This window comes from Podarcis pityusensis (assembly GCF_964106645.2).
Source record: "Podarcis pityusensis genome assembly, chromosome: 5".
In the NCBI taxonomy this organism is placed as follows: domain Eukaryota; kingdom Metazoa; phylum Chordata; class Lepidosauria; order Squamata; family Lacertidae; genus Podarcis; species Podarcis pityusensis.
Window position 1 is genome coordinate 8,909,641 of NC_138032.1, and position 13,546 is coordinate 8,923,186.

At 44.2% G+C, this 13,546-nt stretch overlaps 1 protein-coding gene across 11 annotated transcripts in view; it reads left to right on the plus strand.

Moving 5' to 3' along the window:
• Positions 1–13,546, plus strand: part of MCF2L2 (MCF.2 cell line derived transforming sequence-like 2) — a 212,803-nt gene that overhangs the window by 106,094 nt on the left and 93,163 nt on the right. The gene's annotated exons all lie outside the window — the stretch shown is intronic.

Here is a 13,546-nt window from a genome sequence, read left to right on the forward strand (position 1 = left end):
TTTTCTCACGCTGAGAAAATCGCTTGCCTTTGGGGAATGGCTTAGCTCGTTTTTGTTTTAAAGATGCTCGAGAAGTTAAATCTCAGAAGACAATTAATTTGCAGTGTCTGTGCACGCCCAGGAACCGATACCAGGGCATGGTTTGCAATTTCTCCCTCCGCAGTTGCTGAGGCACATTCTGAACTGTTGGTCAACCTGTGTTATGTTTTTCTCTAGTATCTTTAACCGAGCAAGCACAACGTCTCCAACTCTAATAAGTGGCAGTAAACTGAATGCAGGCAGCTGATTGTTCCAGAGACGTTTATTTCTGGGGAATATTCTGGGGACATTTATTTCTGGCGTGTAGCTCACCTCAGATGCTTCCCATGCAAAAAGTCCCCAGATTCAATCCCTGGCATCTCCAGGTAGGGCTGGTTGAAGAAGAGTTTGGATTTGATATCCCGCTTTATCACTATCCGAAGGAGTCTCAAAGCGGCTAACATTCTCCTTTCCCTTCCTCCCCACAACAAACACTCTGTGAGGTGAGTGGGGCTGAGAGACTTCAAAGAAGTGTGACTGGCGCAAGGTCACCCAGCAGCTGCATGTGGAGGAGCCGGGAAGCCAACCCGGTTCCCCAGAATACGAGTCTACCGCTCTTAACCACTACACCACACTGGCTCTCAGTGAGACTACTCTCTAAATCCCTCTTGAGACCTGCTGCCAGCCAGTGTAAGCAGTACTGAGCTAGATAGCCCTGTGCTCTTTTTGACAGCACATATGCTAAATTTGGATAGCCCAGTGCTCTGACTTAGGTTGTGTACATGATGCCACCTTAAAACAAAGCCTGATCTTTCTTTTAGCCAGTGTAGATCAAAGCTGGAACACGGTATTTAATAAGAAATGACAATATATGGATTGTCATCCCAGTGGTGGGATTGCACTGGATGCAGCTTAAGCACAGGTGGTTTCCTGTGTTTGAGTGGCCTTCCAAATGTTGTTGGACTACAACTCCCATCCACCCACGGCTGGGGAAGATGGAGGATTTCAACAGCATCCAGAGGGCTACAGGCAGGTGTGTACTGTTGGGAAAAGGTCAGTGATCTTTGCTTTGAGGCTGAGGTGTAACAAGCGCATCCCTAAATTCCGGTTCAGGCAGTTAAAGAATGATGGCCGATTTGATGTGGAGTTTGTCTTCCCAACTGGGAATTATAAACCCACACACACCTTTAGTTTGGGTTTATGTTGGCATACAAGTGTACAACCAATATAGCAATCAGTGTGCTATATATAAGTACTAAAACAATTTTGATAATGAGGAAATCGTTCAAAGCCCAATTAACAGTTTCATTTGTGTTTTTTTGTTTTTTTTTATATTTTATTAAGGATTTTCTTGTTTTACAGAAGTGTAGTGCCTCGTATTTTTTTTCTCATGTAACATTTTTACAAATCCGTTTCATTTGTTGAGGCATTAGGGGGAGAAGAAAGAAAAAAGAAAGGGGGGTGGAGAGAGGGAAGATGGATGGGGGTGGGGTCAGGTGGCGGTGTTTCTATTAAGTTTAATGTATGTAGAGTTTGGTGTCAGCGTTGCTTGTGTTGTTCACTTGTGTTCCTTTGGTGGTGAGAGAGGTTGGGGTTGGCCTAGGGTGTGATTGTTTGCTTGTGATTGGCTGTGGTGATCGTAGGTTTGTACCTTTGTCCCACTCCAGGTATGTAGCACACAAACAAGGTCCACATTTGCATAGGTTCTTCCTTAATAGGCTGACAATCACTGACATCATTTTCTATTGATGGTTAACTTGCATTCTGCCATTGTTTCGCCTTTTCGAGTCCCTTAGTCTGTCTGTCTCTTCTGCTTCTTTCAGTCTTGTCCTGGCTTTTCCTTCCCTCACACTCAGGCACTCAGCAGGCCACTTTTCTGGTTAGTTTTTCTCTCTGTGTGTCCTTCCTTCCTCTCCAATTTAGCATGCCACAGGCTCTCTTTCTACTCAACTCCTGTTTTCCATCTCTGTGTACTACCTATGTAGGGCACCTGGTGCTGTTAGGCTATATAGAACAGCGGGAGGGGTTGTGGTGCCAAGGCCCATCTGAAAGTGGGTTGAGGTCCAGATTGAGAAACGCTGGCCTGGGACATAATGGAATTGCATCTTTTCCCTACCACGCACAACCCAGCACAAATAATAATCTGTTTTCCACAGGTGAGTGTGGGAAATTTTGCAGGCAGTTGTATTTGGTATGCTACTGCAAACAAGGATCTATAATCCCAAAAATAGCCATAAAGATGAATGAAACGGGATTGTTCTCACCAGCTCCTGAAGTCAAGCATAAGGAAATGTTCCCAAAAGTTCCAGAAGCGGGCAGAATGACAAACCTAGACAGCATCTTAAAAAGCAGAGACATCACCTTGCCAACAAAGGTCTGTATAGTTAAAGCCATGGTTTTTCAAGTAGAGAGGTATGGAAGTGAGAGCTGGGCCATAAAAAAGGCTGATCGCCGAAGAATTTATGGTTTTGAATTATGGTGCTGGAGGAGACTCTTGAGAGTCCCATGGACTGCAAGAAGATCAAACCTTTTTGGGAAAAGAGAGGACCCAAATAATTACCACCCAGTCAGGCTGACATCAATACCAGGGAAGATTCTGGAGCAGATCATTAAGCAAACAGTCTGTGAGCACCTAGAAAGGAATGCTGTGATCACCAATAGTCAGCATGGATTTCTGAAAAATAAGTCATGTCAGACTAACCTGATCTCGTTTTTTGACAGAATTACAAGCCTGGTAGATGAAGGGAACGCAGTGGATGTAGCCTACCTTGATTTCAGCAAGGCATTTGACAAGGTGCCCCATGATATTCTTGTAAAGAAGCTGGTAAAATGCAGTCTTGACTATGCTACCACTCAGTGGATTTGTAACTGGCTGACTGACCGAACCCAAAGGGTGCTCATCAGTGGTTCCTCTTCATCCTGGAGAAGAGTGACTAGTGGGGTGCCACAGGGTTCTGTCTTGGGTCCGGTCTTATTCAACATCTTTATCAACGACTTGGATGATGGACTCAAGGGCATCCTGATCAAATTTGCAGATGACACCAAATTGGGAGGGGTGGCTAACACCCCAGAGGACAGGATCACACTTCAAAACGACCTTGACAGATTAGAGAACTGGGCCAAAACAAACAAGATGAATTTTAACAGGGAGAAATGTAAAGTATTGCACTTGGGCAAAAAAAATGAGAGGCACAAATACAAGATGGGGGACACCTGGCTTGAGAGCAGTACATGTGAAAAGGATCTAGGAGTCTTGGTTGACCACAAACTTGACATGAGCCAACAGTGTGATGCGGCAGCTAAAAAAGCCAATGCAATTCTGGGCTGCATCAATAGGAGTATAGCATCTAGATCAAGGGAAGTAATAGTGCCACTGTATTCTGCTCTGGTCAGACCTCACCTGGAGTACTGTGTCCAGTTCTGGGCACCACAGTTCAAGAAGGACACTGGCAAACTGGAACGTGTCCAGAGGAGGGCAACCAAAATGGTCAAAGGCCTGGAAACGATGCCTTATGAGGAACGGCTAAGGGAGCTGGGCATGTTTAGCCAGGAGAAGAGGAGGTTAAGGGGTGATATGATAGCCATGTTCAAATATATAAAAGGATGTCACACAGAGGAGGGAGAAAGGTTGTTTTCTGCTGCTCCAGAGAAGCGGACACGGAGCAATGGATCCAAACTACAAGAAAGAAGATTCCACCTAAACATTAGGAAGAACTTCCTGACAGTAAGAGCTGTTTGACAGTGGAATTTGCTGCCAAGGAGTGTGGTGGAGTCTCCTTCTTTGGAGGTCTTTAAGCAGAGGCTTGACAACCATATGTCAGGAGTGCTCTGATGGTGTTTCCTGCTTGGCAGGGGGTTGGACTCGATGGCCCTTGTGGTCTCTTCCAACTCTATGATTCTATGATTCTATTCTATGATTCTAAACCTATCCATTCTTAAGGAAATCAGCCCTGAGTGTTCACTGGAAGGACAGATCGTGAAGCTGAGGCTCCAATACTTTGGCCACCTCATGAGAAGAGAAGACTCCCTGGAAAAGGCCCTGATGTTGGGAAAGATAGAGGGCACAAGGAGAAGGGGACGACAGAGGACGAGATGGTTGGACAGTGTTCTCGAAGCTACCAGCATGAGTTTGACCAAACTGCGGGAGGCAGTGGAAGACAGGAGTGCCTGGCGTGCTCTGGTCCATGGGGTCACGAAGAGTCGGACATGACTAAACGACTAAACAACAACAACTGACAGAATGGTTTGTCAACAGTCACAACAGAAAAGCTTTACAGTACTCCCCTTTCTAAATTAGGCTGTTGAGATGAAAAAAGGTTGGGAGGAGGAGATCTGAAGGGGATTTTGGTGTGACATTATTGTAAGCTCGGCTCTGATACTGATTCCTTGGCTGAGAATGTGCTGAGAGGGACCCTGTCCTTTAATTTGGTGTGCTCTTCCTTGCACCCCTCCCCCACAAACCCATATTTCAGTTAGTGAAATATGGCTCCAGTTAGTGAATCTTGAGGTTCTAGCCTGAGAGCTACAGGTCAGGGCATTTTGTTCTGGAATTAGCAAATACCATATTTGCCGAGTACCCCTAATGTAAAAGATGCAATCTTTGCCATTTCTGGGCTACAGATATTCAAGATACACACAGTGGCCATTCAGAACAGCAGTAACTGATGATGACACAGTTAATTGGCCTAGCTGATGACATTAAAAACATTAAAAATCCAGCTATCAACTAAGATAATTGTGTGTCTGATGAAGTAGACTGTACTCCACCCTTAGGGGTTTTTTTTAAGATACCATAATACTCTTTACTGTAGCGGACTTTCTTGATTCTGTATTTAGGATGCTGCAGCTCTTTGTCCAGTCTCCCTTACCTCTTTCAATATCTCTCCTCACAGTTTTATCTGCTCAGACTTCCTCTTCTGTCCAGCTATTAAAAGTCCAGGAACCCAGCGCTTTTTTGCATACGGCCTCATTGACTGTGGGCACATCACTCTAAGTGACACTGCCAACTGACTGCATGGGACGAAAGTGGATTACTTATCATATCCCTGCCAACTCTATGAGTCTATAAAGCAAACCTTCAGGTTTGGGGGTGGGCGATGGACAGGAAAGAGATTTAGGGAAGGGCTATATGCAAAAGGTCCCCGGTTTGATCCCTGCTGTCTCCAGGTAAAGCTGGAAATCATTCCTGCCTGAAACCTTGGTGGGTTGCTGCAAGTCAGTGTTGACAATTCTGAGCTAGTTGGACTAACTAGGTAAAAGGTAAAGGGACCATTAGGTCCAGTCGTGGCAGACTCTGGGGTTGCAGCGCTCATCTCGCTTTATTGGCCGAGGGAGCCGACGTACAGCTTCCGGGTCATGTGGCCAGCATGACTAAGCCGCTTCTGGCGAACCAGAGCAGCGCATGGACACAACGTTTACCTTTCCACCGGAGCGGTACCTATTTATCTACTTGCACTTTGATGTGCTTTCGAACTGCTAGGTTGGCAGGAGCAGGGACCAAGCAATGGGAGCTCACCCCGTTGCGGGGATTCGAACCGCTGACCTTCTGATCGGCAAGTCCTAGGCTCTGTGGTTTAACCCACAGCGCCACCCATGTCCCTAACTAGGTATAAGGCTCCTCTAAAGCTAGGGACTGGTGTCTGAATGGTGCAGAAAGGCTTTTGAAAGTGCTCCCATTTAGAGGATGGAGGCATTTGCAAGAATTTGCAAGAATTTAACTACAATGATATCTCCGGTTATGAACTTAATCCGTTCTGGAGGTTCGTTCTTAAGCCGAAACCGTTCTTAACATGAGGTGCACTTTCGCTAATGGGGCCTCCCACTGCTGCCGTGTGACTTCCGTTCGCGTCCCGGGGCAAAGTTTGCAACAAGGAGCATCTACTTCCGGGTTAGCGGAGCTTGTTACCTGAAGCATTCGTAAGGAGGACAGTACATAACACGAGGTTCCACTGTAGTCCACTCCTTCTAAAGAGCAAGTGAAGCTCTTCATAGCAGGAGATGAGCATTATCCCCCTCCAAAAGTCTGCAGATGAAGCAGCTTTTAATGCTGACTGGGACTCTTTGGGCTCAGTTGGACTTGCATGCGAGTAGACCTGCAGAGGCTTGAGTTGCCCATAGGACAAACCTCAGGATTAATGAACCAATTACATTTCTATCCCACCATTTTCTCTAAGGAGTTCAGAACTGGTGTACATCCTTCTCCCCTTCCCCTTTTTTCCTCCTTGTCAGGTAGTAAGGTTAAGGTCACCCAGGGTCATGCAGTGAGCTTCATGACTGAGTGAGGATTTGAACCCTGGTCATCCGAGTCCTGCTCCAACACTCTAACCACTACACCATGCTGGCTTTCCCCTGTAGATCAGTGCATGCACATCCCTCGTTGTGATACGTGTAGAAGGACAACATTAAACTCTACTAACTTCAGCATTTGCAAACGCTACCAACTAAATTTGACCAAGCCCTCTCAAATATTTGCAAAGTAATATATTTGCATTTGGGTGTTGCTCAGTTTTGAAACCCAAATCCATTTGCAAACTGACCCATACTGATTTCCCTGCTTAGGGGATTTAAGGGTCAATACGTAACTCAGTTTGGGCTTTAAATACTGAGTTTCTCCTCCACAAAACTATTTTTGTTATTTTTGTGGTCAAGAGGAATGAATACCCAGACACTCTGAATCTTAAAGATGCAAATATAAGGCTGGTAGCCTTGTTATTGAAACCTACCATAAGCGTCATTTTGATGTTCCTGAAAATCTGAATAAGAGCCAATGGCCTTTATGCAACCCTGAGATTGCAGGTGCTCAATTTGGTTGCAAAAGGACAACCAGGGGATGGGGAGTACCCACCCCACAATTCCCATAGCCTCATCTTAAGAGTTTACACTTTTTCTGTGATTCTGAGTGCTTGACCCTTATAAAGAACCCTGCAAGATACGTGAGTTTTATTAGTCCCATATTACAGATGAACTAAGGCCATTGAGTCAGCAGTGCACCTCTACAGCTGAAGTGAGATTTCAACCAACAACTTCCAGATAGGTTAGCCTGATGGAAAAGGGAGAGGAATCCTGCACTATTAAAAGAGGGGATTTTAGCAGATGCACAGACTACACCAGCTGGAATTATCTTTGCTACCCAACTCTTAAAAGAGCAGCAGCCTTGTCCTCTCTTGTATCTGCCCACCCTGCGATCACTTCCACACTGCCTGTTTTGTTAAGCATTCATCCTGATTTGTTTGCACAAACCTTCACTGGAGGTTTTAAAACAGAGGTTGGATGGCCACCTGCCATGGATGCTTTAGTTGCAGTTCCTGCATTGCAGGGGGTTGGACTGGATGACCGTCGGGGGTCCCTTCCAACTCTATGATTTCATGATCTATTAACTGAGAATTTGTTCTGATTTGCTTGCAGGGAGGTTAGACAGCACTTCATCAAGCATTATCCCACATTTTTGCATTTCTTCCTCATTTTCGTAATCTCTAAAAGTATGCTTGGGGGTGGGTGTTATTGCAAAGCAGCACCAATTCAGCTTTAACTCTGCAACCTGGATTTTGGGGTGTATGACTGAATCATACCCAAAAGTACTTACAGACTAGAAATGACTTGTGCTTCCTTGCCCCTGCATTACAGCAGTCAGCCTCAGATTCTTAGTTAATTTCCACAGAAACTGTGTGGAAATTGCCTGTGTAATTGCCAACATTCGAACCATTTACACTAGAAAAGCCTCAGAGGTTTCACTGAGTGTACTCTGTCACACTTGATTTTGGGAAAGGGAAATTATATAGGTACCCCTTGCCTGAAATAAAACAATAGATACAAAGAGAAACAGGATATGGAGAATGTTGCTGTGCTGTGTTCTTCTTCTGAGTCATTGATCATAATGTTACTGTCAACCCAGACGTCAAGAGTGGAAATTGCTAAATTTAGTGTGGGACCAGTTCCTGAAATCAAGATATCTTGTGACATCATCATTTACAGCTCAGAAGCTTATGGTTGGAACAGGCTGCAGTTGCAAACCACACTTTCCCAATCTGTCATCTGTTAACTTGAAGAATCCCTCTCTGCTTTATTTTCAATTCACTTTTGATTTGTATGCTGCCTTAGAATATTGCTAGGCACACGGCAATTTACACGCTACTCAGAACAAAATGTGCAACAGAGATCACACATCCTGTCACAATCCAATCAAATGTGAATGTCTTAATGAAAAATGAGACTTTAAAATAAGCAACTTACATCAAATTAAGTAATTCAATAACCCGGTTAGAATATAATATTGTGCAATAATATTAACGGTCAAAATGCCAGCAAATAATAATTAAACAGAAATTCACTCTCAGCAATGACAACAAATCATTACTGCACCATGATCCGGAAAAATAACAGCAACGTCACAATTCATAAAATACCACAATACATAAAAGACCATGCAGAAATTTACAGCTCTTCACTCTTCCTGTCTTTCCTGGATGGGGGTGGAGGAAAACACCATTTTGTGGTTCACTTCAGGTGCCAAAATGTCTTGGGTACAAATGTACACACACTGTTCTTGTTTCACACTAGGCTGCTATCTGCAGAAGATGACTGGCCCAACCCACTGGCTCTGCCCTCATCTTCATTCCTCAACACTCTCTTGTTGAACTTTCACCTGCCTTCCCCAGAAAAGACTTGCACGCCTTGCCAGATCCTGCTTCCTTCTACTGCTTATTTTAAAAATCCCATCTTCAGGCACCCAGTTCCCACAGGAGGGGCCTCACTGTCCATGAACCTTGACTTGTAACCAAAACATTATCTCCCTTGGGAGGTGGTGGACTCTCCTTCCTTGGCGGTTTTTAAGCAGAGGTCGGATGGTCATCTGTCCTGGATGCTTTAGTTGCAGTTCTTGCATGGCAGGGCTTGGGACTAGATGACCTTTGTGGATACCTTCCAACTCTATGATTCAATCTATTAATTGAGTATTCATTCTGATTTGCTTGCAGGCAGGTTAGACAGAACTTCATCAAGCATTATCCCACATTTTTGCATTTCTTCTTCATTTTCGTAAACACTGAAAGTATGTTTGGGGGTGGGTGTTACTGCAAAGCAGCACCAATTCAGCTTTAACTGTATAACCTGGAATTTCGGGTGTATGACTGAATCATACCCAAAAGTACTTACAGACTAGAAATGCCTTGTGCATCCTTGCTCCTGCTTAGCCCCTATGTTACAGCAGTCAGCCTCAGATTCTTTGTCAATTTCCACAGAATCTTCTGCCTGTGTAATTGCCAACATTCAAACCATTTACGCTAGAAAAGCCTCCCAACTCTCCAATTCAATAATAATAATAATAATAATAATAATAATAATAATAATAAAATTTATTATTTCTACCCCGCCCATCTGGCTGGGTTTCCCCAGCCACTCTAGGCAGCTTCCAACAAAAGATTTAAAATACATTAAAACGTCAGTCATTAAAAACTTCCCTAAACAGGGCTGCCTTCAGATGTCTTCTAAAGGTCAGATAGTTGTTTATTTCTTTGACATCTGATGGGAGCGCGTTCCACAGGGTGGGCGCTGTTAGGATCGTCCTACTCGCATGTAGGACCCTGGTAGAGACACATGCCCGACTGGCACGTTCTCTCCCTCCTGATCAGTCGTTCTAGAGCTTCAAAAGCTTTCTCCAGCCCGAACATCACAGCAACTGATACCAAGAGCCATCAGCACACTTACGGATCCTGCAGAGTATTAGCGGTTTGCGTAACAGAACTCAGTAGCACAGTATTTTGGCTAATCTACTTTATTTACATATAATATACTCGGAGCGTTCTGACATAGCTCCTTCCTCCTTCTCATCAGACAGCAAAGAGAAAGAACAAAGGACAATATTCCCACTTCACGGAACACAGTAACATAAATATCCTGTCTCCGTAACTTCCCACACTGTGGAATGAAAACATACACCGTCATGTGATAGACAACAATCCCATGACTGCAAAGAATCCTAACGGGCGCCACTCCCGATAAAAAGGTGAATCAGTTCCTGCACCACCCTGCTGCACTTACAGGCTAGTATGCACTGGGATGGGCTTTCGGGTGGATGCATGTGCCCGTATGAGATACTTATTTACAAACACATGCTTTCATTTTTAGGTGTATACCTAAAACATTATCATGTGAAGTGTCCCACATACACAAAGCCTCAAATTGTTTCTTCTTTAACCCAGGGAGCTTTGCAATGGAAAAATCTGAGAGTCTGATGTAGTCAGTAGTACTCACAATAAGTAGATGCATGTTTGTTTTCTCGGGCATTTTCTTGAACCCTGCTTTGATACAGCAGGGTGGATCCTTTGCTGTATCTGTGGAATGCAGCTTTGCAAAGATAGTTTTTTTGTGAGGCTATCGGACGAATCTGTTTGTTTGTGGGGGCTGCAGCAAGAGGCCTTTGCCCCTTTGCCAGATACCCTTGGAATGTTTGTCTGCAAAGAAAACAGAAGGACCCACAGTCATTGATCCTCTGATTTAGCCAATTGTGCATGGTATCAATAGCATGCTTACTGAACTTGAGAGCAAATCCTTCTACACATGGGGCACACTTAGCTGAGAGTTAAGCTACACTGGATATAGTGGGGCTTTCTTAGGGGTAAAGATCCATAGGACTGGGCTGGATGTCTGATTGTTTCAGATAATCTGGATCCCAGGCACATGTTCACATAACTCAGGTGGAGTCGAACACTACCGATGTTATTATGTGAACATATAAATATTCCCAACGCCAGTGATATATTGATCAACAGGTTTGTTTTTTCAAACAACAGGAATTAAGTATATTAACCTCTCAGTCTCGCCTTTCCTCAGTCTTTAGACTGAGCATTTGTCCTGATTTGTGTGAGGTTATATGAGGTCAGCTGTTGATTGAGCATTCATTCTTATAAGGCCAAGTCAACCAGCTGTTATCCTATAATAATTTATAATAATAATAATTTATCACACACACACCCAATCTGGCTGTGCCTCCCCAGCCACTCTAGGCGGCTTCCAGCAAAATATTAAAATACAATAATTCATCAAATATTAAAAGCTTCCCTAAAGAGGGCTGCCTTCAGATCCTACATTTTCCAGTGCATTTTCTCAACACTTTCTGTACCGGGGGGAAAAGAAAGAGTGTGATTTTTAAAATGTGTTTGTTGCACTTTAATTGTGCAACCTGAATTTGCCAATGTGGAATTTAATCCCACCCAAAAAACAGTGAAAGTCGGGGGGGGGGGGTACTGAAATAAGTGAAGACTGTAAGACTTTCAAACGACAGGCACCAGGAGCAAAAACAAACTGCCCACTCACAGTAATCTTAACCTTTGCACAGTTGCTTTCGGATATTCAGATATTCTGTTACACAAGCTCCAAAAATATAACATGAGCTATACCTCAAGGAAAGCTTTGGAGCTGTTTATTTTTTTTAAAAAAAAGAAGAAGAAGTGGAAGCTGGTTTTAGTGTTTGTGCCAGGGTTAAAGAGCCAACTTTTTAAAAGAGTTACAAAACTTTTTGGAGATGGAGCCAAGACAGCTCCACAGGGAGGAGATAGAGGCAGAGCTTAATGAAGATGCTCAGCCAAGGGCAGGTTGTTCAAATTCCCCCCCCCCCCCGGGTTTGGAGCCAGCACAGAAACAGATGGTTTGAAGGTGGAGCCTACGGAACTTGATGAAACACAGACAGAGAATGTTAGTTGTGGGGTGTGTTGTTCGTAAGAGTAGCAGAGTAACCGAACAACGAAGGGAAAGTCCTGGCTCTTAATCCTCGTTGCCGTTGTTGCTGCTTTCAGTGAGGATTATGAACAATGGATATATAGCACCATCTATGTCCGTCTTATCCAAAGACATGGGGGCAAATCCCTGCCCCAAAGCGTTTACAATCTAAAATCCAATACAGTGCAAGGTAGCCGAGGGAGATGAAGGCAGAGGAAAGACGAGGGTTGTATTCAAAGCAGCACCAGCAGAGTTATGCGGAAACTTCTGTTTTCTTCTCCCCTCGTTCCTCCCCAACTTATCCAGAGGATCCCCCCACTTCCAGAGCTGATTTTGAGTGTAGGTGGGGGCCTGCAGGGTTGAAGAGGGGGGAAAGTTCCATTCCACAAATCCACATACCTTGTACTGGCAGAATGGGAGTGCCAGAGACATTTTTTTCAACTATGTGTACTTAGGTTTATTTATGGCAGGTGACTGAAACCAAAGGATTGTAAGAAAGGCTTTGAATATATATATATATATATATATATATATATATATATATATATGGGGGGGGGTTTAGAAATAAAACTTGAAAGCAGATGTTCTGGAAGGGTGTTCTGGGAAAAGCAGCAGCAAGGGACCGATGGCAGATTTGTTTAAGGGCTTAGTGTTAAATACCACAGAGCTCTGTTTTCCAAATATTGCTTTCTCAAAGTCAAACACTTGTGTCTCTTAATTGAAACTTTGCTATGATTGTAACTCAAATACTGCATAAGTTTCCCCTGCTGGAAAACAAGGCTCTGTAACAAAAGATTCGTGTACGGTTCTGTTCGTTTAAGCCGTTTGCTGGCAGGTGCCCTATCCCACCCTTATTTTATTTATTTCTATTGATTATTACATTTATATCCCATTTCTTTCTCCAAGGAGCTTAGGGCGGCGTACAAATTTCTCCCCCTCTCCTTCTTATCCTCCCAAGAACCCTGTGAGGTGGGTTAAGCAGAGAGATAGTGATAGGTCTCCCAGTGGGTTTCACTCTAACCACTACGCCACACTGCCTCTCTTGGCAAACCTCCCCTACTGACCGCATCCACTGGTTCTCTCAATTACCCATGCCATCATTTACCCCACCGCGCAGCAACTTGCTAAAAGAAGCACCAGAGTTTGCCTACATTTCCATCAGGCTCAAAATAGAAAATCCACTTTCATGCAAAGCAGGCACGCATCGTTGAGTGTAGAAACACATTACGCAAAGCGCAATTTTTTTTTCTTTAGTCTGTCGCAAAGAGCTGTGACCCTGTTCATCCCACAGCGAGTGGCTGGAACGTTGATTGTCCTCCTTGCCAGTACTGCCCCTTGGACTTCAGGGTTGCTATTTACGTTGCCTCCGCCTGTGAAAACAGCAACTAACTAAAGATGCTGTTGACTAACCCCGAGTTTTTCATGTGTTTGGGGCATTTGCGTCTTGCTTCCCTGGGGACTCCATATCAACCAGGTCTCTCCCCCCCCCCCATAGAGTCACAATAAAGTGTCAGCTCAACAGGCTCGTAGTTTGATTTACACACAACAGCATTTACAGTTCTTAAGTGATGAAACGAGAGCTGGCAGCAGGCTCCAGCGTGCTTAGGAAGTAGCCAAGATGATCCCAGAATAAATCTGCAATACAATTTAATATTGCAGGGCACTTGTGTAAGCACTGCATGATAATGCACAACCAGTCCTGGCACCTTTTTTGGGCTGCTGCAGACACGACGTCATCCCCCCTGTTGTCCCCGTTTATATAGAGAATTGGCTTACGTATAAACATAGGCGGGTTGCGTGGAAATATTAACATTTG